This window comes from Lissotriton vulgaris, chromosome 1_2 (assembly GCF_964263255.1).
Source record: "Lissotriton vulgaris chromosome 1_2, aLisVul1.2, whole genome shotgun sequence".
Lineage (NCBI taxonomy): Eukaryota > Metazoa > Chordata > Amphibia > Caudata > Salamandridae > Lissotriton > Lissotriton vulgaris.
Genome location: NC_141686.1, coordinates 101138296 through 101165755, shown reverse-complemented (window position 1 = coordinate 101165755; position 27460 = coordinate 101138296). Strand labels below are relative to the sequence as shown.

The 27460-nt window shown below is 42.6% G+C and overlaps 13 non-coding genes and 1 pseudogene across 13 annotated transcripts; all 14 read left to right on the top strand.

Moving 5' to 3' along the window:
- The first annotated feature begins 1428 nt into the window (after nt 1–1428).
- Nucleotides 1429–1728, top strand: LOC147734454 (signal recognition particle RNA). Its single transcript, XR_015308197.1, has one exon.
- Nucleotides 1729–3327: 1599 nt separating this feature from the next.
- Nucleotides 3328–3627, top strand: LOC147734453 (signal recognition particle RNA). Its single transcript, XR_015307949.1, has one exon.
- Nucleotides 3628–5222: 1595 nt separating this feature from the next.
- Nucleotides 5223–5522, top strand: LOC147734452 (signal recognition particle RNA). The gene has a single exon (XR_015308157.1).
- Nucleotides 5523–7120: 1598 nt separating this feature from the next.
- On the top strand, nt 7121–7404 carry LOC147734451 (signal recognition particle RNA; annotated as a pseudogene).
- Nucleotides 7405–9002: 1598 nt separating this feature from the next.
- LOC147734450 (signal recognition particle RNA) lies at nt 9003–9302 on the top strand. The gene has a single exon (XR_015308279.1).
- A 1598-nt stretch (nt 9303–10900) lies between these two features.
- Nucleotides 10901–11195, top strand: LOC147734449 (signal recognition particle RNA). The gene has a single exon (XR_015307783.1).
- A 1598-nt stretch (nt 11196–12793) lies between these two features.
- LOC147734448 (signal recognition particle RNA) lies at nt 12794–13088 on the top strand. The gene has a single exon (XR_015307773.1).
- A 1588-nt stretch (nt 13089–14676) lies between these two features.
- LOC147734447 (signal recognition particle RNA) lies at nt 14677–14976 on the top strand. Its single transcript, XR_015307962.1, has one exon.
- A 1597-nt stretch (nt 14977–16573) lies between these two features.
- On the top strand, nt 16574–16873 carry LOC147734446 (signal recognition particle RNA). The gene has a single exon (XR_015307686.1).
- Nucleotides 16874–18471: 1598 nt separating this feature from the next.
- Nucleotides 18472–18771, top strand: LOC147734445 (signal recognition particle RNA). The gene has a single exon (XR_015307689.1).
- A 1598-nt stretch (nt 18772–20369) lies between these two features.
- On the top strand, nt 20370–20669 carry LOC147734444 (signal recognition particle RNA). The gene has a single exon (XR_015308273.1).
- A 1597-nt stretch (nt 20670–22266) lies between these two features.
- Nucleotides 22267–22553, top strand: LOC147734443 (signal recognition particle RNA). The gene has a single exon (XR_015307809.1).
- A 1595-nt stretch (nt 22554–24148) lies between these two features.
- Nucleotides 24149–24448, top strand: LOC147734442 (signal recognition particle RNA). Its single transcript, XR_015307965.1, has one exon.
- A 1597-nt stretch (nt 24449–26045) lies between these two features.
- On the top strand, nt 26046–26345 carry LOC147734441 (signal recognition particle RNA). Its single transcript, XR_015307644.1, has one exon.
- The last annotated feature ends 1115 nt before the right edge of the window (nt 26346–27460 follow it).

Sequence of the window (27460 nt, the reverse complement as noted above, 5' to 3'; positions counted from 1 at the left end):
TTGCAACAACAAGCTAGCAGGTGGAGAGGACGGAAAACTCTGTGCAGCCTAGAATAGATGGCTGTGTGATTTTCTGCAAGGATGACTGAAATGCATTCTTCATTTTAGAGCACCTGTAGGATTAAATTGATCTGTCAAGTACAAAAGTATCCTTAGAAGAGCAACTTTGAAATGCGTTTGCTGGGTCTTCTGCTGCATTCCTACGTCCAGCTCTAATTATTTTTTGATTAGCCCTCATTCAATTCCATATATGAATGAGAAGGAGAAATAAGAGGGCCCTTCGCTCTTTGAGAGAAACATGAAAAGACTGAGAACTGTGCAACTCCCAAACATTGGAGCCTTCGGCCTTACTCCAGCCAACTCTTGCGGTTTAATACTTTTAAATCTTGATGTTGTTTAACAATACCAGCAGAAGGGATCAGGTTGACAGGCGCTGCAGTTCTCCAGTATGAGGCTGTCCAGATCATTACTCAATCTACCTTGCATTGGCACAGTATAAAATACGTCACGAAGTCTCCTATGAAAAGGTATACAAATCTGTTTGAATCACTTTTGTTAGTCAGGGGGACCCATTCGCTGGAAGGGGCAGGGAGGACAAAAATAGCTCATTGGTATAGAACACTGAATTAGCAGCTGATTTTGAGGTGGGAGAAGATCGAGTAATCCAACCAAACCTCAATAAACGGTTTCTTAGTATGCAGTAGCCCGCAACCACTTCTAACCCAAAAGCGTAATCTCATCCTTTTGCAGAATCAGGCAAGCTTTCACCTGCTCAAGCTGAACTGACATTGGTCTTCTTGGCCAGCAATAGTTCCTCTCTTGAAGCTGTTGAGGCTAGAGAACAGAATGACGCGTATTCATTCTTTATAATACCTCTTCTAGCCCTCCCACTCCATACCACTTTATAACTTCCAATGTTTCAGATGTCTTCCATCAATGTGACCCTTGCTGCTTTTCTCAACATTGGCTGGCTCGGCATAACAAGAAGGGATGGATGTCTACAGGAGAGCCTGAATTGTGCCTGTAAGGTTCTACAGGGAGTCACTGGCAGATAATGAGAAACTCAGCCCTAAGTTGGCTCTTCTCTCTCACTTTCTTTCTCCTCTCTCCCTCTACCTATCTCTCACTCTCTAAATACTAGTATCTATATTGTATTCACATCCCCTTCACAAACTTTCTGACCCTACTTCCTCTCTCCCTTAAATCAGTTCAACCCTCTTCTTTTCCTTTAGGAAACTCCACATCTTTTTTAAAGGCCCTTCCCATATTCACACTGCTTCTTGATAAGACATTATTTTCCTTTCTTTGAAGGATAGTTAAATAGATTGTCTTGAAATACGGTTGGCATACCATCAATTCATTACACCGTACTTTATCAATATCCTTACTTAAGCAATGCATTTCATCATTAGGACATGTGCTGTATTTGCCGGGCATGGTGGCGTGTGCCTGTTGTCCTAGCTACTTGGGAGGCTGAGGCTTGTGGATTGCTTGAGCTCAGGGGTTCTGGGCTGCACTCAGCTGTGCTGATCAGGTGTCCATGCTACGTTGGGAATCAATATGGTGTTCTAGAGGGAGCTCTAGAATTTCAGGTTGTGTAATGAGTTGTGCACCGACCCAGGCTGGAAACAGAGCAGGCCAAAGCTTCCATGCCCATCGGTAACAGGACAGCACCTGAGAGCAGTAGGTGTAACACAGCCTGAGCAAAATAGTGAGACCTAGCCTCTCTTTTTTTGACTCAAATGTGAACGTTTTGATTTTTACAAGATGGTAATGAATTATTTTTCCAAAACCAAATCTTTGTTTTTCTTTTGATATTTTTGCAGGAAGTACAATGAACATTTGAACTGGGCCGGGCATTCTAGCATAGCAGACAATTCTCCAGAATTACAACATATTGCAACAACAAGCTAGCAGGTGGAGAGGACGGAAAACTCTGTGCAGCCTAGAATAGATGGCTGTGTTATTTTCTGCAAGGATGACTGAAATGTATTCTTCATTTTAGAGCACCTGTAGGATTAAATTGATCTGTCAAGTACAAAAGTATCCTTAGAAGAGCAACTTTGAAATGCATTTGCTGGGTCTTCTGCTGCATTCCTACATCCAGCTCTAATTCATTTTTTGATTAGCCCTCATTCAATTCCATATATGAATGAGAAGGAGAAATAAGAGGGCCCTTCGCTCTTTGAGAGAAACATGAAAAGACTGAGAACTGTGCAACTCCCAAACATTGGAGCCTTCGGCCTTACTCCAGCCAACTCTTGCGGTTTAATACTTTTAAATCTTGATGTGGTTTAACAATCCCAGCAGAAGGGATCAGGTTGACAGGCGCTGCAGTTCTCCAGTATGGGGCTGTCCAGATCATTACTCAATCTACCTTGCATTGGCACAGTATAAAATACGTCATGAAGTCTCCTATGAAAAGGTATACAAATCTGTTTGAATCACTTTTGTTAGTCAGGGGGACCCATTCGCTGGAAGGGGCAGGGAGGATAAAAATAGCTCATTCGTATAGAACACTGAATTAGCAGCTGATTTTGAGGTGGGAGAAGATCGAGTAATCCAACCGGATCTCAATAAACGGTTTCTTAGTATGCAGTAGCCCACAACCACTTCTAACCCAAAAGCGTAATCTCATCCTTTTGCAGAATCAGGCAAGCTTTTCACCTGCTCAAGCTGAACTGACATTGGTCTTCTTGGCCAGTAAGAGTTCCTCTCTTGAAGCTGATGAGGCTAGAGAACAGAATGACGCATATTCATTCTTTATAATAACTCTTCTAGCCCTCCCACTCCAAACCACTTTATAACTTCCAATGTGGCAGATGTCTTCCATCATTGTGACCCTTGCTGCTTTTCTCAACATTGGCTGGCTCGGCATAACAAGAAGGGATGGATGGCTACAGGAGAGCCTGAATTGTGCCTGTAAGGTTCTACAGGGAGTCACTGGCAGATGATGAGAAACTCAGCCCTAAGTTGGCTCTTCTCTCTCACTTTCTTTCTCCTCTCTCCCTCTACCTATCTATCACTCTCTAAATACTAGTATCTATATTGTATTCACATCCCCTTCACAAACTTTCTGACCCTACTTCCTCTCTCCCTCCAATCAGTTCAACCCTCTTCTTTTCCTTTAGGAAACTCCACATCTTTTTTAAAGGCCCTTCCCATATTCACACTGCTTCTTGATAAAACATTATTGTCCTTTCTTTGAAGGATAGTGAAATAGATTTTCTTGAAATACGGTTGGCATACCATCAATTCATTACACCGTACTTTATCATTATCCTTACTTAAGCAATGCATTTCATCATTAGAACATGTGTTGTGTTTGCCGGGCATGGTGGCGTGTGCCTGTTGTCCTAGCTACTTGGGAGGCTGAGGCTTGTGGATTGCTTGAGCTCAGGGGTTCTGGGCTGCACTCAGCTGTGTTGATCAGGTGTCCATGCTACGTTGGGTATCAATATGGTGTTCTAGAGGGAGCTCTAGAATTTCAGGTTGTGTAATGAGAGGTGCACCGACCCAGGCTGAAAACAGAGCAGGCCAAAGCTTCCATGCCCATCGGTAGCAGGACAGCACCTGAGAGCAGTAGGTGTAACACAGCTTGAGCAAAATAGTGAGACCTAGCCTCTCTTTTTTTGACTCAAATGTGAACGTTTTGATTTTTACAAGATGGTAATGAATTATTTTTCCAAAACCAAATCTTTGTTTTTCTTTTGATATTTTTGCAGGAAGTACAATGAACATTTGAACTGGGCCGGGCATTCTAGCATAGCAGACAATTCTCCAGAATTGCAACATATTGCAACAAGCTAGCAGGTGGAGAGGACGGAAAACTCTGTGCAGCCTAGAATAGATGGCTGTGTGATTTTCTGCAAGGATGACTGAAATGCATTCTTCATTTTAGAGCACCTGTAGGATTAAATTGATCTGTCAAGTACAAAAGTATCCTTAGAAGAGCAACTTTGAAATGCATTTGCTGGGTCTTCTGCTGCATTCCTACGTCCAGCTCTAATTCATTTTTTGATTAGCCCTCATTCAATTCCATATATGAATGAGAAGGAGAAATAAGAGGGCTCTTCGCTCTTTGAGAGAAACATGAAAAGACTGAGAACTGTGCAACTCCCAAACATTGGAGCCTTCGGCCTTACTCCAGCAAACTCTTGCGGTTTAATACTTTTAAATCTTGATGTTGTTTAACAATCCCAGCAGAAGGGATCAGGTTGACAGGCGCTGCAGTTCTCCAGTATGGGGCTGTCCAGATCATTACTGAATCTACCTTGCATTGGCACAGTATAAAATACGTCATGAAGTCTCCTATGAAAAGGTATACAAATCTGTTTGAATCACTTTTGTTAGTCAGGGGGACCCATTCGCTGGAAGGGGCAGGGAGGACAAAAATAGCTCATTGGTATAGAACACTGAATTAGCAGCTGATTTTGAGGTGGGAGAAGATCGAGTAATCCAACCAAACCTCAATAAACTGTTTCTTAGTATGCAGTAGCCCGCAACCACTTCTAACCCAAAAGCGTAATCTCATCCTTTTGCAGAATCAGGCAAGCTTTCACCTGCTCAAGCTGAACTGACATTGGTCTTGTTGGCCAGCAAGAGTTCCTCTCTTGAAGCTGTTGAGGCTAGAGAACAGAATGACGCGTATTCATTCTTTATAATATCTCTTCTAGCCCTCCCACTCCATACCACTTTATAACTTCCAATGTTTCAGATGTCTTCCATCAATGTGACCCTTGCTGCTTTTCTCAACATTGGCTGGCTCGGCATAACAAGAAGGGATGGATGTCTACAGGAGAGCCTGAATTGTGCCTGTAAGGTTCTACAGGGAGTCACTGGCAGATAATGAGTAACTCAGCCCTAAGTTGGCTCTTCTCTCTTACTTTCTTTCTCCTCTCTCCCTCTACCTATCTCTCACTCTCTAAATACTAGTATCTATATTGTATTCACATCCCCTTCACAAACTTTCTGACCCTACTTCCTCTCTCCCTTAAATCAGTTCAACCCTCTTCTTTTCCTTTAGGAAACTCCACATCTTTTTTAAAGGCCCTTCCCATATTCACACTGCTTCTTGATAAGACATTATTTTCCTTTCTTTGAAGGATAGTTAAATAGATTTTCTTGAAATACGGTTGGCATACCATCAATTCATTACACCGTACTTTATCAATATCCTTACTTAAGCAATGCATTTCATCATTAGGACATATGCTGTATTTGCCGGGCATGGTGGCGTGTGCCTGTTGTCCTAGCTACTTGGGAGGCTGAGGCTTGTGGATTGCTTGAGCTCAGGGGTTCTGGGCTGCACTCAGCTGTGCTGATCAGATGTCCATTCTACGTTGGGTATCAATATGGTGTTCTAGAGGGAGCTCTAGAATTTCAGGTTGTGTAATGAGTGGTGCACCGACCCAGGCTGGAAACAGAGCAGGCCAAAGCTTCCATGCCCATCGGTAGCAGGACAGCACCTGAGAGCAGTAGGTGTAACACAGCCTGAGCAAAATAGTGAGACCTAGCCTCTCTTTTTTTGACTCAAACGTGAACGTTTTGATTTTTACAAGATGGTAATGAATTATTTTTCCAAAACAAAATCTTTGTTTTTCTTTTGATATTTTTGCAGGAAGTACAATGAACATTTGAACTGGGCCGGGTATTCTAGCATAGCAGACAATTCTCCAGAATTACAACATATTGCAACAACAAGCTAGCAGGTGGAGAGGACGGAAAACTCTGTGCAGCCTAGAATAGATGGCTGTGTGAATTTCTGCAAGGATGACTGAAATGCATTCTTCATTTTAGAGCACCTGTAGGATTAAATTGATCTGTCAAGTACAAAAGTATACTTAGAAGAGCAACTTTGAAATGCATTTGCTGGGTCTTCTGCTGCATTCCTACGTCCAGCTCTAATTCATTTTTTGATTAGCCCTCATTCAATTCCATATATGAATGAGAAGGAGAAATAAGAGGGCCCTTCGCTCTTTGAGAGAAACATGAAAAGACTGAGAACTGTGCAACTCCCAAACATTGGAGCCTTCGGCCTTACTCCAGCCAACTCTTGCGGTTTAATACTTTTAAATCTTGATGTTGTTTAACAATACCAGCAGAAGGGATCAGGTTGACAGGCGCTGCAGTTCTCCAGTATGGGGCTGTCCAGATCATTACTCAATCCACCTTGCATTGGCACAGTATAAAATACGTCATGAATTCTCCTATGAAAAGGTATACAAATCTGTTTGAATCACTTTTGTTAGTCAGGGGGACCCATTCGCTGGAAGGGGCAGGGAGGACAAAAATAGCTCATTGGTATAGAACACTGAATTAGCAGCTGATTTTGAGGTGGGAGAAGATCGAGTAATCCAACCGGACCTCAATAAACGGTTTCTTAGTATGCAGTAGCCCGCGACCACTTCTAACCCAAAAGCGTAATCTCATCCTTTTGCAGAATCAGGCAAGCTTTCACCTGCTCAAGCTGAACTGACATTGGTCTTCTTGGCCAGCAAGAATTCCTCTCTTGAAGCTGTTGAGGCTAGAGAACAGAATGATGCGTATTCATTCTTTATAATAACTCTTCTAGCCCTCCCACTCCATACCACTTTATAACTTCCAATGTTGCAGATGTCTTCCATCATTGTGACCCTTGCTACTTTTCCCAACATTGGCTGGCTCGGCATAACAAGAAGGGATGGATGGCTACAGGAGAGCCTGAATTGTGCCTGTAAGGTTCTACAGGGAGTCACTGGCAGATAATGAGAAACTCAGCCCTAAGTTGGCTCTTCTCTCTCACTTTCTTTCTCCTCTGCCCCTCTACCTATCTCTCACTCTCTAAATACTAGTATCTATATTGTATTCACATCCCCTTCACAAACTTTCTGACCCTACTTCCTCTCTCCCTTAAATCAGTTCAACCCTCTTCTTTTCCTTTAGGAAACTCCACATCTTTTTTAAAGGCCCTTCCCATATTCACACTGCTTCTTGATAAGACATTATTTTCCTTTCTTTGAAGGATAGTGAAATAGATTTTCTTGAAATACGGTTGGCATACCATCAATTCATTACACCGTACTTTATCAATATCCTTACTTAAGCAATGCATTTCATCATTAGGACATGTGCTGTGCTTGCCGGGCATGGTGGCGTGTGCCTGCTGTCCTAGCTACTTGGGAGGCTGAGGCTTGTGGATTGCTTGAGCTCAGGGGTTCTGGGCTGCACTCAGCTGTGTTGATCAGGTGTCCATGCTACGTTGGGTATCAATATGGTGTTCTAGAGGGAGCTCTAGAATTTCAGGTTGTGTAATGAGAGGTGCACCGAAACAGGCCAAAGCTTCCATGCCCATCGGTAGCAGGACAGCACCTGAGAGCAGTAGGTGTAACACAGCTTGAGCAAAATAGTGAGACCTAGCCTCTCTTTTTTTGACTCAAATGTGAACGTTTTGATTTTTACAAGATGGTAATGAATTGTTTTTCCAAAACCAAATCTTTGTTTTTCTTTTGATATTTTTGCAGGAAGTACAATGAACATTTGAACTGGGCCGGACATTCTAGCATAGCAGACAATTCTCCAGAATTGCAACATATTGCAACAACAAGCTAGCAGGTGGAGAGGACGGAAAACTCTGTGCAGCCTAGAATAGATGGCTGTGTGATTTTCTGCAAGGATGACTGAAATGCATTCTTCATTTTAGAGCACCTGTAGGATTAAATTGATCTGTCAAGTACAAAAGTATCCTTAGAAGAGCAACTTTGAAATGCATTTGCTGGGTCTTCTGCTGCATTCCTACGTCCAGCTCTAATTCATTTTTTGATTAGCCCTCATTCAATTCCATATATGAATGAGAAGGAGAAATAAGAGGGCTCTTCGCTCTTTGAGAGAAACATGAAAAGACTGAGAACTGTGCAACTCCCAAACATTGGAGCCTTCGGCCTTACTCCAGCCAACTCTTGCGGTTTAATACTTTTAAATCTTGATGTTGTTTAACAATACCAGCAGAAGGGATCAGGTTGACAGGCGCTGCAGTTCTCCAGTATGAGGCTGTCCAGATCATTACTCAATCTACCTTGCATTGGCACAGTATAAAATACGTCACAAAGTCTCCTATGAAAAGGTATACAAATCTGTTTGAATCACTTTTGTTAGTCAGGGGGACCCATTCGCTGGATGGGGCAGGGAGGACAAAAATAGCTCATTGGTATAGAACACTGAATTAGCAGCTGATTTTGAGGTGGGAGAAGATCGAGTAATCCAACCAAACCTCAATAAACTGTTTCTTAGTATGCAGTAGCCCGCAACCACTTCTAACCCAAAAGCATAATCTCATCCTTTTGCAGAATCAGGCAAGCTTTCACCTGCTCAAGCTGAACTGACATTGGTCTTGTTGGCCAGCAAGAGTTCCTCTCTTGAAGCTGTTGAGGCTAGAGAACAGAATGACGCGTATTCATTCTTTATAATATCTCTTCTAGCCCTCCCACTCCATACCACTTTATAACTTCCAATGTTTCAGATGTCTTCCATCAATGTGACCCTTGCTGCTTTTCTCAACATTGGCTGGCTCGGCATAACAAGAAGGGATGGATGTCTACAGGAGAGCCTGAATTGTGCCTGTAAGGTTCTACAGGGAGTCACTGGCAGATAATGAGTAACTCAGCCCTAAGTTGGCTCTTCTCTCTTACTTTCTTTCTCCTCTCTCCCTCTACCTATCTCTCACTCTCTAAATACTAGTATCTATATTGTATTCACATCCCCTTCACAAACTTTCTGACCCTACTTCCTCTCTCCCTTAAATCAGTTCAACCCTCTTCTTTTCCTTTAGGAAACTCCACATCTTTTTTAAAGGCCCTTCCCATATTCACACTGCTTCTTGATAAGACATTATTTTCCTTTCTTTGAAGGATAGTTAAATAGATTTTCTTGAAATACGGTTGGCATACCATCAATTCATTACACCGTACTTTATCAATATCCTTACTTAAGCAATGCATTTCATCATTAGGACATATGCTGTATTTGCCGGGCATGGTGGCGTGTGCCTGTTGTCCTAGCTACTTGGGAGGCTGAGGCTTGCGGATTGCTTGAGCTCAGGGGTTCTGGGCTGCACTCAGCTGTGCTGATCAGATGTCCATGCTACGTTGGGTATCAATATGGTGTTCTAGAGGGAGCTCTAGAATTTCAGGTTGTGTAATGAGTGGTGCACCGACCCAGGCTGGAAACAGAGCAGACCAAAGCTTCCATGCCCATCGGTAGCAGGACAGCACCGGAGAGCAGTAGGTGTAACACAGCCTGAGCAAAATAGTGAGACCTAGCCTCTCTTTTTTTGACTCAAATGTGAACGTTTTGATTTTTACAAGATGGTAATGAATTATTTTTCCAAAACCAAATCTTTGTTTTTCTTTTGATATTTTTGCAGGAAGTACAATGAACATTTGAACTGGGCCGGGTATTCTAGCATAGCAGACAATTCTCCAGAATTACAACATATTGCAACAACAAGCTAGCAGGTGGAGAGGACGGAAAACTCTGTGCAGCCTAGAATAGATGGCTGTGTGAATTTCTGCAAGGATGACTGAAATGCATTCTTCATTTTAGAGCACCTGTAGGATTAAATTGATCTGTCAAGTACAAAAGTATACTTAGAAGAGCAACTTTGAAATGCATTTGCTGGGTCTTCTGCTGCATTCCTACGTCCAGCTCTAATTCATTTTTTGATTAGCCCTCATTCAATTCCATATATGAATGAGAAGGAGAAATAAGAGGGCCCTTCGCTCTTTGAGAGAAACATGAAAAGACTGAGAACTGTGCAACTCCCAAACATTGGAGCCTTCGGCCTTACTCCAGCCAACTCTTGCGGTTTAATACTTTTAAATCTTGATGTTGTTTAACAATACCAGCAGAAGGGATCAGGTTGACAGGCGCTGCAGTTCTCCAGTATGGGGCTGTCCAGATCATTACTCAATCTACCTTGCATTGGCACAGTATAAAATACGTCATGGATTCTCCTATGAAAAGGTATACAAATCTGTTTGAATCACTTTTGTTAGTCAGGGGGACCCATTCGCTGGAAGGGGCAGGGAGGACAAAAATAGCTCATTGGTATAGAACACTGAATTAGCAGCTGATTTTGAGGTGGGAGAAGATCGAGTAATCCAACCGGACCTCAATAAACGGTTTCTTAGTATGCAGTAGCCCGCGACCACTTCTAACCCAAAAGCGTAATCTCATCCTTTTGCAGAATGAGGCAAGCTTTCACCTGCTCAAGCTGAACTGACATTGGTCTTCTTGGCCAGCAAGAATTCCTCTCTTGAAGCTGTTGAGGCTAGAGAACAGAATGATGCGTATTCATTCTTTATAATAACTCTTCTAGCCCTCCCACTCCATACCACTTTATAACTTCCAATGTTGCAGATGTCTTCCATCATTGTGACCCTTGCTACTTTTCCCAACATTGGCTGGCTCGGCATAACAAGAAGGGATGGATGGCTACAGGAGAGCCTGAATTGTGCCTGTAAGGTTCTACAGGGAGTCACTGCCAGATAATGAGAAACTCAGCCCTAAGTTGGCTCTTCTCTCTCACTTTCTTTCTCCTCTCTCCCTCTACCTATCTCTCACTCTCTAAATACTAGTATCTATATTGTATTCACATCCCCTTCACAAACTTTCTGACCTTACTTCCTCTCTCCCTTAAATCAGTTCAACCCTCTTCTTTTCCTTTAGGAAACTCCACATCTTTTTTAAAGGCCCTTCCCATATTCACACTGCTTCTTGATAAGACATTATTTTCCTTTCTTTGAAGGATAGTGAAATAGATTTTCTTGAAATACGGTTGGCATACCATCAATTCATTACACCGTACTTTATCATTATCCTTACTTAAGCAATGCATTTCATCATTAGGACATGTGCTGTGCTTGCCGGGCATGGTGGCGTGTGCCTGCTGTCCTAGCTACTTGGGAGGCTGAGGCTTGTGCATTGCTTGAGCTCAGGGGTTCTGGGCTGCACTCAGCTGTGTTGATCAGGTGTCCATGCTATGTTGGGTATCAATATGGTGTTCTAGAGGGAGCTCTAGAATTTCAGGTTGTGTAATGAGAGGTGCACCGACCCAGGCTGGAAACAGGCCAAAGCTTCCATGCCCATCGGTAGCAGGACAGCACCTGAGAGCAGTAGGTGTAACACAGCTTGAGCAAAATAGTGAGACCTAGCCTCTCTTTTTTTGACTCAAATGTGAACGTTTTGATTTTTACAAGATGGTAATGAATTATTTTTCCAAAACCAAATCTTTGTTTTTCTTTTGATATTTTTGCAGGAAGTACAATGAACATTTGAACTGGGCCGGGCATTCTAGCATAGCAGACAATTCTCCAGAATTGCAACATATTGCAACAACAAGCTAGCAGGTGGAGAGGACGGAAAACTCTGTGCAGCCTAGAATAGATGGCTGTGTGATTTTCTGCAAGGATGACTGAAATGCATTCTTCATTTTAGAGCACCTGTAGGATTAAATTGATCTGTCAAGTACAAAAGTATCCTTAGAAGAGCAACTTTGAAATGCATTTGCTGGGTCTTCTGCTGCATTCCTACGTCCAGCTCTAATTCATTTTTTGATTAGCCCTCATTAAATTCCATATATGAATGAGAAGGAGAAATAAGAGGGCTCTTCGCTCTTTGAGAGAAACATGAAAAGACTGAGAACTGTGCAACACCCAAACATTGGAGCCTTCGGCCTTACTCCAGCCAACTCTTGCGGTTTAATACTTTTAAATCTTGATGTTGTTTAACAATCCCAGCAGAAGGGATCAGGTTGACAGGCGCTGCAGTTCTCCAGTATGGGGCTGTCCAGATCATTACTCAATCTACCTTGCATTGGCACAGTATAAAATACGTCACAATGTCTCCTATGAAAAGGTATACAAATCTGTTTGAATCACTTTTGTTAGTCAGGGGGACCCATTCGCTGGAAGGGGCAGGGAGGACAAAAATAGCTCATTGGTATACAACACTGAATTAGCAGCTGATTTTGAGGTGGGAGAAGATCGAGTAATCCAACCAAACCTCAATAAACGGTTTCTTAGTATGCAGTAGCCCGCAACCACTTCTAACCCAAAAGCGTAATCTCATCCTTTTGCAGAATCAGGCAAGCTTTCACCTGCTCAAGCTGAACTGACATTGGTCTTTTTGGCCAGCAAGAGTTCCTCTCTTGAAGCTGATGAGGCTAGAGAACAGAATGACGCATATTCATTCTTTATAATAACTCTTCTAGCCCTCCCACTTCATACCACTTTATAACTTCCAATGTTGCAGATGTCTTCCATCATTGTGACCCTTGCTACTTTTCTCAACATTGGCTGGCTCGGCATAACAAGAAGGGATGGATGGCTACAGGAGAGCCTGAATTGTGCCTGTAAGGTTCTACAGGGAGTCACTGGCAGATAATGAGAAACTCAGCCCTAAGTTGGCTCTTCTCTCTCACTTTCTTTCTCCTCTGCCCCTCTACCTATCTCTCACTCTCTAAATACTAGTATCTATATTATATTCACATCCCCTTCACAAACTTTCTGACCCTACTTCCTCTCTCCCTTAAATCAGTTCAACCCTCTTCTTTTCCTTTAGGAAACTCCACATCTTTTTTAAAGGCCCTTCCCATATTCACACTGCTTCTTGATAAGACATTATTTTCCTTTCTTTGAAGGATAGTGAAATAGATTTTCTTGAAATACGGTTGGCATACCATCAATTCATTACACCGTACTTTATCAATATCCTTACTTAAGCAATGCATTTCATCATTAGGACATGTGCTGTGTTTGCCGGGCATGGTGGCGTGTGCCTGTTGTCCTAGCTACTTGGGAGGCTGAGGTTTGTGGATTGCTTGAGCTCAGGGGTTCTGGGCTGCACTCAGCTGTGCTGATCAGGTGTCCATGCTACGTTGGGTATCAATATGGTGTTCTAGAGGGAGCTCTAGAATTTCAGGTTGTGTAATGAGAGGTGCACCGACCCAGGCTGGAAACAGGCCAAAGCTTCCATGCCCATCGGTAGCAGGACAGCACCTGAGAGCAGTAGGTGTAACACAGCTTGAGCAAAATAGAGAGACCTAGCCTCTCTTTTTTTGACTCAAATGTGAACGTTTTGATTTTTACAAGATGGTAATGAATTATTTTTCCAAAACCAAATCTTTGTTTTTCTTTTGATATTTTTGCAGGAAGTACAATGAACATTTGAACTGGGCCGGGCATTCTAGCATAGCAGACAATTCTCCAGAATTGCAACAACAAGCTAGCAGGTGGAGAGGACGGAAAACTCTGTGCAGCCTAGAATAGATGGCTGTGTGATTTTCTGCAAGGATGACTGAAATGCATTCTTCATTTTAGAGCACCTGTAGGATTAAATTGATCTGTCAAGTACAAAAGTATCCTTAGAAGAGCAACTTTGAAATGCATTTGCTGGGTCTTCTGCTGCATTCCTACGTCCAGCTCTAATTCATTTTTTGATTAGCCCTCATTAAATTCCATATATGAATGAGAAGGAGAAATAAGAGGGCTCTTCGCTCTTTGAGAGAAACATGAAAAGACTGAGAACTGTGCAACTCCCAAACATTGGAGCCTTCGGCCTTACTCCAGCCAACTCTTGCGGTTTAGTACTTTTAAATCTTGATGTTGTTTAACAATCCCAGCAGAAGGGATCAGGTTGACAGGCGCTGCAGTTCTCCAGTATGGGGCTGTCCAGATCATTACTCAATCTACCTTGCATTGGCACAGTATAAAATACGTCACAAAGTCTCCTATGAAAAGGTATACAAATCTGTTTGAATCACTTTTGTTAGTCAGGGGGACCCATTCGCTGGAAGGGGCAGGGAGGACAAAAATAGCTCATTGGTATACAACACTGAATTAGCAGCTGATTTTGAGGTGGGAGAAGATCGAGTAATCCAACCAAACCTCAATAAACTGTTTCTTAGTATGCAGTAGCCCGCAACCACCTCTAACCCAAAAGCGTAATCTCATCCTTTTGCAGAATCAGGCAAGCTTTCACCTGCTCAAGCTGAACTGACATTGGTCTTTTTGGCCAGCAAGAGTTCCTCTCTTGAAGCTGATGAGGCTAGAGAACAGAATGACGCATATTCATTCTTTATAATAACTCTTCTAGCCCTCCCACTTCATACCACTTTATAACTTCCAATGTTGCAGATGTCTTCCATCATTGTGACCCTTGCTACTTTTCTCAACATTGGCTGGCTCGGCATAACAAGAAGGGATGGATGGCTACAGGAGAGCCTGAATTGTGCCTGTAAGGTTCTACAGGGAGTCACTGGCAGATAATGAGAAACTCAGCCCTAAGTTGGCTCTTCTCTCTCACTTTCTTTCTCCTCTGCCCCTCTACCTATCTCTCACTCTCTAAATACTAGTATCTATATTATATTCACATCCCCTTCACAAACTTTCTGACCCTACTTCCTCTCTCCCTTAAATCAGTTCAACCCTCTTCTTTTCCTTTAGGAAACTCCACATCTTTTTTAAAGGCCCTTCCCATATTCACACTGCTTCTTGATAAGACATTATTTTCCTTTCTTTGAAGGATAGTGAAATAGATTTTCTTGAAATACGGTTAGCATACCATCAATTCATTACACCGTACTTTATCAATATCCTTACTTAAGCAATGCATTTCATCATTAGGACATGTGCTGTGTTTGCCGGGCATGGTGGCGTGTGCCTGTTGTCCTAGCTACTTGGGAGGCTGAGGTTTGTGGATTGCTTGAGCTCAGGGGTTCTGGGCTGCACTCAGCTGTGCTGATCAGGTGTCCATGCTACGTTGGGTATCAATATGGTGTTCTAGAGGGAGCTCTAGAATTTCAGGTTGTGTAATGAGTGGTGCACCGACCCAGGCTGGAAACAGAGCAGGCCAAAGCTTCCATGCCCATCGGTAGCAGGACAGCACCTGAGAGCAGTAGGTGTAACACAGCTTGAGCAAAATAGTGAGACCTAGCCTCTCTTTTTTTGACTCAAATGTGAACGTTTTGATTTTTACAAGATGGTAATGAATTATTTTTCCAAAACCAAATCATTGTTTTTCTTTTGATATTTTTGCAGGAAGTACAATGAACATTTGAACTGGGCCGGACATTCTAGCATAGCAGACAATTCTCCAGAATTGCAACATATTGCAACAACAAGCTAGCAGGTGGAGAGGACGGAAAACTCTGTGCAGCCTAGAATAGATGGCTGTGTGATTTTCTGCAAGGATGACTGAAATGCATTCTTCATTTTAGAGCACCTGTAGGATAAAATTGATCTGTCAAGTACAAAAGTATCCTTAGAAGAGCAACTTTGAAATGCATTTGCTGGGTCTTCTGCTGAATTCCTACGTCCAGCTCTAATTCATTTTTTGATTAGCTCTCATTCAATTCCATATATGAATGAGAAGGAGAAATAAGAGGGCCCTTCGCTCTTTGAGAGAAACATGAAAAGACTGAGAACTGTGCAAGTCCCAAACATTGGAGCCTTCGGTCTTACTCCAGCCAACTCTTGCGGTTTAATACTTTTAAATCTTGTTGTTGTTTAACAATACCAGCAGAAGGGATCAGGTTGACAGGCGCTGCAGTTCTCCAGTATGGGGCTGTCCAGATCATTACTCAATCTACCTTGCATTGGCACAGTATAAAATACGTCACGAAGTCTCCTATGAAAAGGTATACAAATCTGTTTGAATCACTTTTGTTAGTCAGGGGGACCCATTCGCTGGAAGGGGCAGGGAGGACAAAAATAGCTCATTGGTATAGAACACTGAATTAGCAGCTGATTTTGAGGTGGGAGAAGATCGAGTAATCCATCAAACCTCAATAAGCGGTTTCTTAGTATGCAGTAGCCCGCAACGACTTCTAACCCAAAAGCGTAATCTCATCCTTTTGCAGAATCAGGCAAGCTTTCACCTGCTCAAGCTGAACTGACATTGGTCTTCTTGGCCAGCAAGAGTTCCTCTCTTGAAGCTGTTGAGGCTAGAGAACAGAATGACGCGTATTCATTCTTTATAATAACTCTTCTAGCCCTCCCACTCCATACCACTTTATAACTTCCAATGTTGCAGATGTCTTCCATCATTGTGACCCTTGCTACTTTTCCCAACATTGGCTGGCTCGGCATAACAAGAAGGGATGGATGGCTACAGGAGAGCCTGAATTGTGCCTGTAAGGTTCTACAGGGAGTCACTGGCAGATAATGAGAAACTCAGCCCTAAGTTGGCTCTTCTATCTCACTTTCTTTCTCCTCTCTCCCTCTACCTATCTCTCACTCTCTAAATACTAGTATCTATATTGTATTCACATCCCCTTCACAAACTTTCTGACCCTACTTCCTCTCTCCCTTAAATCAGTTCAACCCTCTTCTTTTCCTTTAGGAAACTCCACATCTTTTTTAAAGGCCCTTCCCATATTCACACTGCTTCTTGATAAGACATTATTTTCCTTTCTTTGAAGGATAGTGAAATAGATTTTCTTGAAATACGGTTGGCATACCATCAATTCATTACACCGTACTTTATCATTATCCTTACTTAAGCAATGCATTTCATCATTAGGACATGTGCTGTGTTTGCCGGGCATGGTGGCGTGTGCCTGTTGTCCTAGCTACTTGGGAGGCAGAGTCTTGTGTATTGCTTGAGCTTAGGGGTTCTGGGTTGCACTCAGCTGTGTTGATCAGGTGTCCATGCTATGTTGGGTATCAATATGGTGTTCTAGAGGGAGCTCTAGAATTTCAGGTTGTGTATTGAGAGGTGCACCAACCCAGGCTGGAAACAGAGCAGGCCAAAGCTTCCATGCCCATCGGTAGCAGGACAGCACCTGAGAGCAGTAGGTGTAACACAGCTTGAGCAAAATAGTGAGACCTAGCCTCTCTTTTTTTGAATCAAATGTGAACGTTTTGATTTTTACAAGATGGTAATGAATTATTTTTCCAAAACCAAATCTTTGTTTTTCTTTTGATATTTTTGCAGGAAGTACAATGAACATTTGAATAGGGCCGGGCATTCTAGCATAGCAGACAATTCTCCAGAATTGACACATATTGCAACAACAAGCTAGCAGGTGGAGAGGACGGAAAACTCTGTGCAGCCTAGAATAGATGGCTGTGTGATTTTCTGCAAGAATGACTGAAATGCATTCTTCATTTTAGAGCACCTGTAGGATTAAATTGATCTGTCAAGTACAAAAGTATCCTTAGAAGAGCAACTTTGAAATGCATTTGCTGGGTCTTCTGCTGCATTCCTACGTCCAGCTCTAATTCATTTTTTGATTAGCCCTCATTCAATTCCATATATGAATGAGAAGGAGAAATAAGAGGGCCCTTCGCTCTTTGAGAGAAACATGAAAAGACTGAGAACTGTGCAACTCCCAAACATTGGAGCCTTCGGCCTTACTCCAGCCAACTCTTGCGGTTTAATACTTTTAAATCTTGATGTTGTTTAACAATACCAGCAGAAGGGATCAGGTTGACAGGCGCTGCAGTTCTCCAGTATGGGGCTGTCCAGATCATTACTGAATCTACCTTGCATTGGCACAGTATAAAATACGTCATGAAGTCTCCTATGAAAAGGTATACAAATCTGTTTGAATCACTTTTGTTAGTCAGGGGGACCCATTCGCTGGAAGGGGCAGGGAGGACAAAAATAGCTCATTGGTATAGAACACTGAATTAGCAGCTGATTTTGAGGTGGGAGAAGATCGAGTAATCCAACCGGACCTCAATAAATGGTTTCTTAGTATGCAGTAGCCCGCAACCACTTCTAACCCAAAAGCGTAATCTCATCCTTTTGCAGAATCAGGCAAGCTTTCACCTGCTCAAGCTGAACTGACATTGGTCTTCTCGGCCAGCAAGAGTTCCTCTCTTGAAGCTGTTGAGGCTAGAGAACAGAATGAAGCGTATTCATTCTTTATAATAACTCTTCTAGCCCTCCCACTCCATACCACTTTATAACTTCCAATGTTGCAGATGTCTTCCATCATTGTGACCCTTGCTACTTTTCTCAACATTGGCTGGCTCGGCATAACAAGAAGGGATGGATGGCTACAGGAGAGCCTGAATTGTGCCTGTAAGGTTCTACAGGGAGTCACTGGCAGATAATGAGAAACTCAGCCCTAAGTTGGCTCTTCTCTCTCACTTTCTTTCTCCTCTCTCCCTCTCCCTATCTCTCACTCTCTAAATACTAGTATCTATATTGTATTCACATCCCCTTCACAAACTTTCTGACCCTATTTCCTCTCTCCCTTAAATCAGTTCAACCCTCTTCTTTTCCTTTAGGAAACTCCACATCTTTTTTAAAGGCCCTTCCCATATTCACACTGCTTCTTGATAAGACATTATTTTCCTTTCTTTGAAGGATAGTGAAATAGATTTTCTTGAAATACGGTTGGCATACCATCAATTCATTACACCGTACTTTATCATTATCCTTTCTTAAGCAATGCATTTCATCATTAGGACATGTGCTGTGTTTGCCGGGCATGGTGGCGTGTGCCTGTTGTCCTAGCTACTTGGGAGGCTGAGGCTTGTGGATTGCTTGAGCTCAGGGGTTCTGGGCTGCACTCAGCTGTGTTGATCAGGTGTCCGTGCTACGTTGGGTATCAATATGGTGTTCTAGAGGGAGCTCTAGAATTTCAGGTTGTGTAATGAGAGGTGCACCGACCCAGGCTGGAAACAGAGCAGGCCAAAGCTTCCATGCCCATCGGTAGCAGGACAGCACCTGAGAGCAGTAGGTGTAACACAGCTTGAGCAAAATAGTGAGACCTAGCCTCTCTTTTTTTGACTCAAATGTGAACGTTTTGATTTTTACAAGAGGGTAATGAATTATTTTTCCAAAACCAAATCTTTGTTTTTCTTTTGATATTTTTGCAGGAAGTACAATGAACATTTGAATAGGGCTGGGCATTCTAGCATAGCAGACAATTCTCCAGAATTGCAACATATTGCAACAACAAGCTAGCAGGTGGAGAGGACGGAAAACTCTGTGCAGCCTAGAATAGATGGCTGTGTGATTTTCTGCAAGAATGACTGAAATGCATTCTTCATTTTAGAGCACCTGTAGGATTAAATTGATCTGTCAAGTACAAAAGTATCCTTAGAAGAGCAACTTTGAAATGCATTTGCTTGGTCTTCTGCTGCATTCCTACGTCCAGCTCTAATTCATTTTTTGATTAGCCCTCATTCAATTCCATATATGAATGAGAAGGAGAAATAAGAGGGCCCTTCGCTCTTTGAGAGGAACATGAAAAGACTGAGAACTGTGCAACTCCCAAACATTGGAGCCTTCGGCCTTACTCCAGCCAACTCTTGCGGTTTAATACTTTTAAATCTTGATGTTGTTTAACAATACCAGCAGAAGGGATCAGGTTGACAGGCGCTGCAGTTCTCCAGTATGGGGCTGTCCAGATCATTACTCAATCTACCTTGCATTGGCACAGTATAAAATACGTCATGAAGTCTCCTATGAAAAGGTATACAAATCTGTTTGAATCACTTTTGTTAGTCAGGGGGACCCATTCGCTGGAAGGGGCAGGGAGGACAAAAATAGCTCATTGGTATAGAACACTGAATTAGCAGCTGATTTTGAGGTGGGAGAAGATCGAGTAATCCAACCGGACCTCAATAAATGGTTTCTTAGTATGCAGTAGCCCGCAACCACTTCTAACCCAAAAGCGTAATCTCATCCTTTTGCAGAATCAGGCAAGCTTTCACCTGCTCAAGCTGAACTGACATTGGTCTTCTTGGCCAGCAAGAGTTACTCTCTTGAAGCTGTTGAGGCTAGAGAACAGAATGACGCATATTCATTCTTTATAATAACTCTTCTAGCCCTCCCACTGCATACCACTTTATAACTTCCAATGTGGCAGATGTCTTCCATCATTGTGACCCTTGCTGCTTTTCTCATCATTGGCTGGCTCGGCATAACAAGAAGGGATGGATGGCTACAGAAGAGCCTGAATTGTGCCTGTAAGGTTCTACAGGGAGTCACTGGCAGATAATGAGAAACTCAGCCCTAAGTTGGCTCTTCTCCCTCACTTTCTTTCTCCTCTCTCCCTCTACCTATCTCTCACTCACTAAATACTAGTATCTATATTGTATTCACATCCCCTTCACAAACTTTCTGACCCTACTTCCTCTCTCCCTTAAATCAGTTCAACCCTCTTCTTTTCCTTTAGGAAACTCCACATCTTTTTTAAAGGCCCTTCCCATATTCACACTGCTTCTTGATAAGACATTATTTTCCTTTCTTTGCAGGATAGTGAAATAGATTTTCTTGAAATACGGTTGGCATACCATCAATTCATTACACCGTACTTTATCATTATCCTTACTTAAGCAATGCATTTCATCATTAGGACATGTGCTGTGTTTGCATGGCATGGTGGCGTGTGCCTGTTGTCCTAGCTACTTGGGAGGCTGAGGCTTGTGGATTGCTTGAGCTCAGGGGTTCTGGGCTGCACTCAGCTGTGTTGATCAGGTGTCCATGCTATGTTGGGTATCAATATGGTGTTCTAGAGGGAGCTCTAGAATTTCAGGTTGTGTAATGAGAGGTGCACCGACCCAGGCTGGAAACAGAGCAGGCCAAAGCTTCCATGCCCATCGGTAGCAGGACAGCACCTGAGAGCAGTAGGTGTAACACAGCTTGAGCAAAATAGTGAGACCTAGCCTCTCTTTTTTTGACTCAACTGTGAACGTTTTGATTTTTACAAGATGGTAATGAATTATTTTTCCAAAACCAAATCTTTGTTTTTCTTTTGATATTTTTGCAGGAAGTACAATGAACATTTGAATAGGGCTTGGCATTCTAGCATAGCAGACAATTCTCCGGAATTGCAACATATTGCAACAACAAGCTAGCAGGTGGAGAGGACGGAAAACTCTGTGCAGCCTAGAATAGATGGCTGTGTGATTTTCTGCAAGAATGACTGAAATGCATTCTTCATTTTAGAGCACCTGTAGGATTAAATTGATCTGTCAAGTACAAAAGTATCCTTAGAAGAGCAACTTTGAAATGCATTTGCTGGGTCTTCTGCTGCATTCCTACGTCCAGCTCTAATTCATTTTTTGATTAGCCCTCATTCAATTCCATATATGAATGAGAAGGAGAAATAAGAGGGCCCTTCGCTCTTTGAGAGAAACATGAAAAGACTGAGAACTGAGCAACTCCCAAACATTGGAGCCTTCGGCCTTACACCAGCCAACTCTTGCGGTTTAATACTTTTAAATCTTGATGTTGTTTAACAATACCAGCAGAAGGGATCAGGTTGACAGGCGTTGCAGTTCTCCAGTATGGGGCTGTCCAGATCATTACTCAATCTACCTTGCATTGGCACAGTATAAAATACGTCATGAAGTCTCCTATGAAAAGGTATACAAATCTGTTTGAATCACTTTTGTTAGTCAGGGGGACCCATTCGCTGGAAGGGGCAGGGAGGACAAAAATAGCTCATTGGTATAGAACACTGAATTAGCAGCTGATTTTGAGGTGGGAGAAGATCGAGTAATCCAACCGGACCTCAATAAACGGTTTCTTAGTATGCAGTAGCCCGCAACCACTTCTAACCCAAAAGCGTAATCTCATCCTTTTGCAGAATCAGGCAAGCTTTCACCTGCTCAAGCTGAACTGACATTGGTCTTCTTGGCCAGCAAGAGTTACTCTCTTGAAGCTGTTGAGGCTAGAGAACAGAATGACGCATATTCATTCTTTATAATAACTCTTCTAGCCCTCCCACTGCATACCACTTTATAACTTCCAATGTGGCAGATGTCTTCCATCATTGTGACCCTTGCTGCTTTTCTCAACATTGGCTGGCTCGGCATAACAAGAAGGGATGGATGGCTACAGAAGAGCCTGAATTGTGCCTGTAAGGTTCTACAGGGAGTCACTGGCAGATAATGAGAAACTCAGCCCTAAGTTGGCTCTTCTCCCTCACTTTCTTTCTCCTCTCTCCCTCTACCTATCTCTCACTCACTAAATACTAGTATCTATATTGTATTCACATCCCCTTCACAAACTTTCTGACCCTACTTCCTCTCTCCCTTAAATCAGTTCAACCCTCTTCTTTTCCTTTAGGAAACTCCACATCTTTTTAAAGGCCCTTCCCATATTCACACTGCTTCTTGATAAGACATTATTTTCCTTTCTTTGCAGGATAGTGAAATAGATTTTCTTGAAATACGGTTGGCATACCATCAATTCATTACACCGTACTTTATCATTATCCTTACTTAAGCAATGCATTTCATCATTAGGACATGTGCTGTGTTTGCTGGGCATGATGGCGTGTGCCTGTTGTCCTAGCTACTTGGGAGGCTGAGGCTTGTGGATTGCTTGAGCTCAGGGGTTCTGGGCTGCGATCAGGTGTCCATGCTACGTTGGGTATCAATATGGTGTTCTAGAGGGAGCTCTAGAATTTCAGGTTGTGTATTGAGAGGTGCACCAACCCAGGCTGGAAACAGAGCAGGCCAAAGCTTCCATGCCCATCGGTAGCAGGACAGCACCTGAGAGCAGTAGGTGTAACACAGCTTGAGCAAAATAGTGAGACCTAGCCTCTCTTTTTTTGAATCAAATGTGAACGTTTTGATTTTTACAAGATGGTAATGAATTATTTTTCCAAAACCAAATCTTTGTTTTTCTTTTGATATTTTTGCAGGAAGTACAATGAACATTTGAATAGGGCCGGGCATTCTAGCATAGCAGACAATTCTCCAGAATTGACACATATTGCAACAACAAGCTAGCAGGTGGAGAGGACGGAAAACTCTGTGCAGCCTAGAATAGATGGCTGTGTGATTTTCTGCAAGAATGACTGAAATGCATTCTTCATTTTAGAGCACCTGTAGGATTAAATTGATCTGTCAAGTACAAAAGTATCCTTAGAAGAGCAACTTTGAAATGCATTTGCTGGGTCTTCTGCTGCATTCCTACGTCCAGCTCTAATTCATTTTTTGATTAGCCCTCATTCAATTCCATATATGAATGAGAAGGAGAAATAAGAGGGCCCTTCGCTCTTTGAGAGAAACATGAAAAGACTGAGAACTGTGCAACTCCCAAACATTGGAGCCTTCGGCCTTACTCCAGCCAACTCTTGCGGTTTAATACTTTTAAATCTTGATGTTGTTTAACAATACCAGCAGAAGGGATCAGGTTGACAGGCGCTGCAGTTCTCCAGTATGGGGCTGTCCAGACCATTACTGAATCTACCTTGCATTGGCACAGTATAAAATACGTCATGAAGTCTCCTATGAAAAGGTATACAAATCTGTTTGAATCACTTTTGTTAGTCAGGGGGACCCATTCGCTGGAAGGGGCAGGGAGGATATAAATAGCTCATTGGTATAGAACACTGAATTAGCAGCTGATTTTGAGGTGGGAGAAGATCGAGTAATCCAACCGGACCTCAATAAATGGTTTCTTAGTATGCAGTAGCCCGCAACCACTTCTAACCCAAAAGCGTAATCTCATCCTTTTGCAGAATCAGGCAAGCTTTCACCTGCTCAAGCTGAACTGACATTGGTCTTCTCGGCCAGCAAGAGTTCCTCTCTTGAAGCTGTTGAGGCTAGAGAACAGAATGACGCGTATTCATTCTTTATAATAACTCTTCTAGCCCTCCCACTCCATACCACTTTATAACTTCCAATGTTGCAGATGTCTTCCATCATTGTGACCCTTGCTACTTTTCTCAACATTGGCTGGCTCGGCATAACAAGAAGGGATGGATGGCTACAGGAGAGCCTGAATTGTGCCTGTAAGGTTCTACAGGGAGTCACTGGCAGATAATGAGAAACTCAGCCCTAAGTTGGCTCTTCTCTCTCACTTTCTTTCTCCTCTCTCCCTCTACCTATCTCTCACTCTCTAAATACTAGTATCTATATTGTATTCACATCCCCTTCACAAACTTTCTGACCCTATTTCCTCTCTCCCTTAAATCAGTTCAACCCTCTTCTTTTCCTTTAGGAAACTCCACATCTTTTTTAAAGGCCCTTCCCATATTCACACTGCTTCTTGATAAGACATTATTTTCCTTTCTTTGAAGGATAGTGAAATAGATTTTCTTGAAATACGGTTGGCATACCATCAATTCATTACACCGTACTTTATCATTATCCTTTCTTAAGCAATGCATTTCATTAGGACATGTGCTGTGTTTGCCGGGCATGGTGGCGTGTGCCTGTTGTCCTAGCTACTTGGGAGGCTGAGGCTTGTGGATTGCTTGAGCTCAGGGGTTCTGGGCTGCACTCAGCTGTGTTGATCAGGTGTCCATGCTATGTTGGGTATCAATATGGTGTTCTAGAGGGAGCTCTAGAATTTCAGGTTGTGTAATGAGAGGTGCACCGACCCAGGCTGGAAACAGAGCAGGCCAAAGCTTCCATGCCCATCGGTAGCAGGACAGCATCTGAGAGCAGTAGGTGTAACACAGCTTGAGCAAAATAGTGAGACCTAGCCTCTCTTTTTTTGACTCAAATGTGAACGTTTTGATTTTTACAAGATGGTAATGAATTATTTTTCCAAAACCAAATCTTTGTTTTTCTTTTGATATTTTTGCAGGAAGTACAATGAACATTTGAATAGGGCTGGGCATTCTAGCATAGCAGACAATTCTCCAGAATTGCAACATATTGCAACAACAAGCTAGCAGGTGGAGAGGACGGAAAACTCTGTGCAGCCTAGAATAGATGGCTGTGTGATTTTCTGCAAGAATGACTGAAATGCATTCTTCATTTTAGAGCACCTGTAGGATTAAATTGATCTGTCAAGTACAAAAGTATCCTTAGAAGAGCAACTTTGAAATGCATTTGCTGGGTCTTCTGCTGCATTCCTACGTCCAGCTCTAATTCATTTTTTGATTAGCCCTCATTCAATTCCATATATGAATGAGAAGGAGAAATAAGAGGGCCCTTCGCTCTTTGAGAGGAACATGAAAAGACTGAGAACTGTGCAACTCCCAAACATTGGAGCCTTCGGCCTTACTCCAGCCAACTCTTGCGGTTTAATACTTTTAAATCTTGATGTTGTTTAACAATACCAGCAGAAGGGATCAGGTTGACAGGCGCTGCAGTTCTCCAGTATGGGGCTGTCCAGATCATTACTCAATCTACCTTGCATTGGCACAGTATAAAATACGTCATGAAGTCTCCTATGAAAAGGTATACAAATCTGTTTGAATCACTTTTGTTAGTCAGGGGGACCCATTCGCTGGAAGGGGCAGGGAGGACAAAAATAGCTCATTGGTATAGAACACTGAATTAGCAGCTGATTTTGAGGTGGGAGAAGATCGAGTAATCCAACCGGACCTCAATAAACGGTTTCTTAGTATGCAGTAGCCCGCAACCACTTCTAACCCAAAAGCGTAATCTCATCCTTTTGCAGAATCAGGCAAGCTTTCACCTGCTCAAGCTGAACTGACATTGGTCTTCTTGGCCAGCAAGAGTTACTCTCTTCAAGCTGTTGAGGCTAGAGAACAGAATGACGCATATTCATTCTTTATAATAAGTCTTCTAGCCCTCCCACTGCATACCACTTTATAACTTCCAATGTGGCAGATGTCTTCCATCATTGTGACCCTTGCTGCTTTTCTCATCATTGGCTGGCTCGGCATAACAAGAAGGGATGGATGGCTACAGAAGAGCCTGAATTGTGCCTGTAAGGTTCTACAGGGAGTCACTGGCAGATAATGAGAAACTCAGCCCTAAGTTGGCTCTTCTCCCTCACTTTCTTTCTCCTCTCTATCTCTACCTATCTCTCACTCACTAAATACTAGTATCTATATTGTATTCACATCCCCTTCACAAACTTTCTGACCCTACTTCCTCTCTCCCTTAAATCAGTTCAACCCTCTTCTTTTCCTTTAGGAAACTCCACATCTTTTTAAAGGCCCTTCCCATATTCACACTGCTTCTTGATAAGACATTATTTTCCTTTCTTTGAAGGATAGTGAAATAGATTTTCTTGAAATACGGTTGGCATACCATCAATTCATTACACCGTACTTTATCATTATCCTTACTTAAGCAATGCATTTCATCATTAGGACCTGTGCTGTGTTTGCCGGGCATGGTGGCGTGTGCCTGTTGTCCTAGCTACTTGGGAGGCTGAGGCTTGTGGATTGCTTGAGCTCAGGGGTTCTGGGCTGCACTCAGCTGTGTTGATCAGGTGTCCATGCTACGTTGGGTATCAATATGGTGTTCTAGAGGGAGCTCTAGAATTTCAGGTTGTGTAATGAGAGGTGCACCGACCCAGGCTGGAAACAGAGCAGGCCAAAGCTTCCATGCCCATCGGTAGCAGGACAGCACCTGAGAGCAGTAGGTGTAACACAGCTTGAGCAAAATAGTGAGAACTAGCCTCTCTTTTTTTGACTCAAATGTGAACGTTTTGATTTTTACAAGATGGTAATGAATTATTTTTCCAAAACCAAATCTTTGTTTTTCTTTTGATATTTTTGCAGGAAGTACAATGAACATTTGAATAGGGCTTGGCATTCTAGCATAGCAGACAATTCTCCAGAATTGCAACATATTGCAACAACAAGCTAGCAGGTGGAGAGGACGGAAAACTCTGTGCAGCCTAGAATAGATGGCTGTGTGATTTTCAGCAAGAATGACTGAAATGCATTCTTCATTTTAGAGCACCTGTAGGATTAAATTGATCTGTCAAGTACAAAGGTATCCTTAGAAGAGCAACTTTGAAATGCGTTTGCTGGGTCTTCTGCTGCATTCCTACGTCCAGCTCTAATTCATTTTTTGATTAGCCCTCATTCAATTCCATATATGAATGAGAAGGAGAAATAAGAGGGCCCTTCGCTCTTTGAGAGAAACATGAAAAGACTGAAAACTGTGTAACTCCCAAACATTGGAGCCTTCGGCCTTACACCAGCCAACTCTTGCGGTTTAATACTTTTAAATCTTGATGTTGTTTAACAATACCAGCAGAAGGGATCAGGTTGACAGGCGTTGCAGTTCTCCAGTATGGGGCTGTCCAGATCATTACTCAATCTACCTTGCATTGGCACAGTATAAAATACGTCATGAAGTCTCCTATGAAAAGGTATACAAATCTGTTTGAATCACTTTTGTTAGTCAGGGGGACCCATTCGCTGGAAGGGGCAGGGAGGACAAAAATAGCTCATTGGTATAGAACACTGAATTAGCAGCTGATTTTGAGGTGGGAGAAGATCGAGTAATCCAACCGGACCTCAATAAACGGTTTCTTAGTATGCAGTAGCCCGCAACCACTTCTAACCCAAAAGCGTAATCTCATCCTTTTGCAGAATCAGGCAAGCTTTCACCTGCTCAAGCTGAACTGACATTGGTCTTCTTGGCCAGCAAGAGTTACTCTCTTGAAGCTGTTGAGGCTAGAGAACAGAATGACGCATATTCATTCTTTATAATAACTCTTCTAGCCCTCCCACTGCATACCACTTTATAACTTCCAATGTGGCAGATGTCTTCCATCATTGTGACCC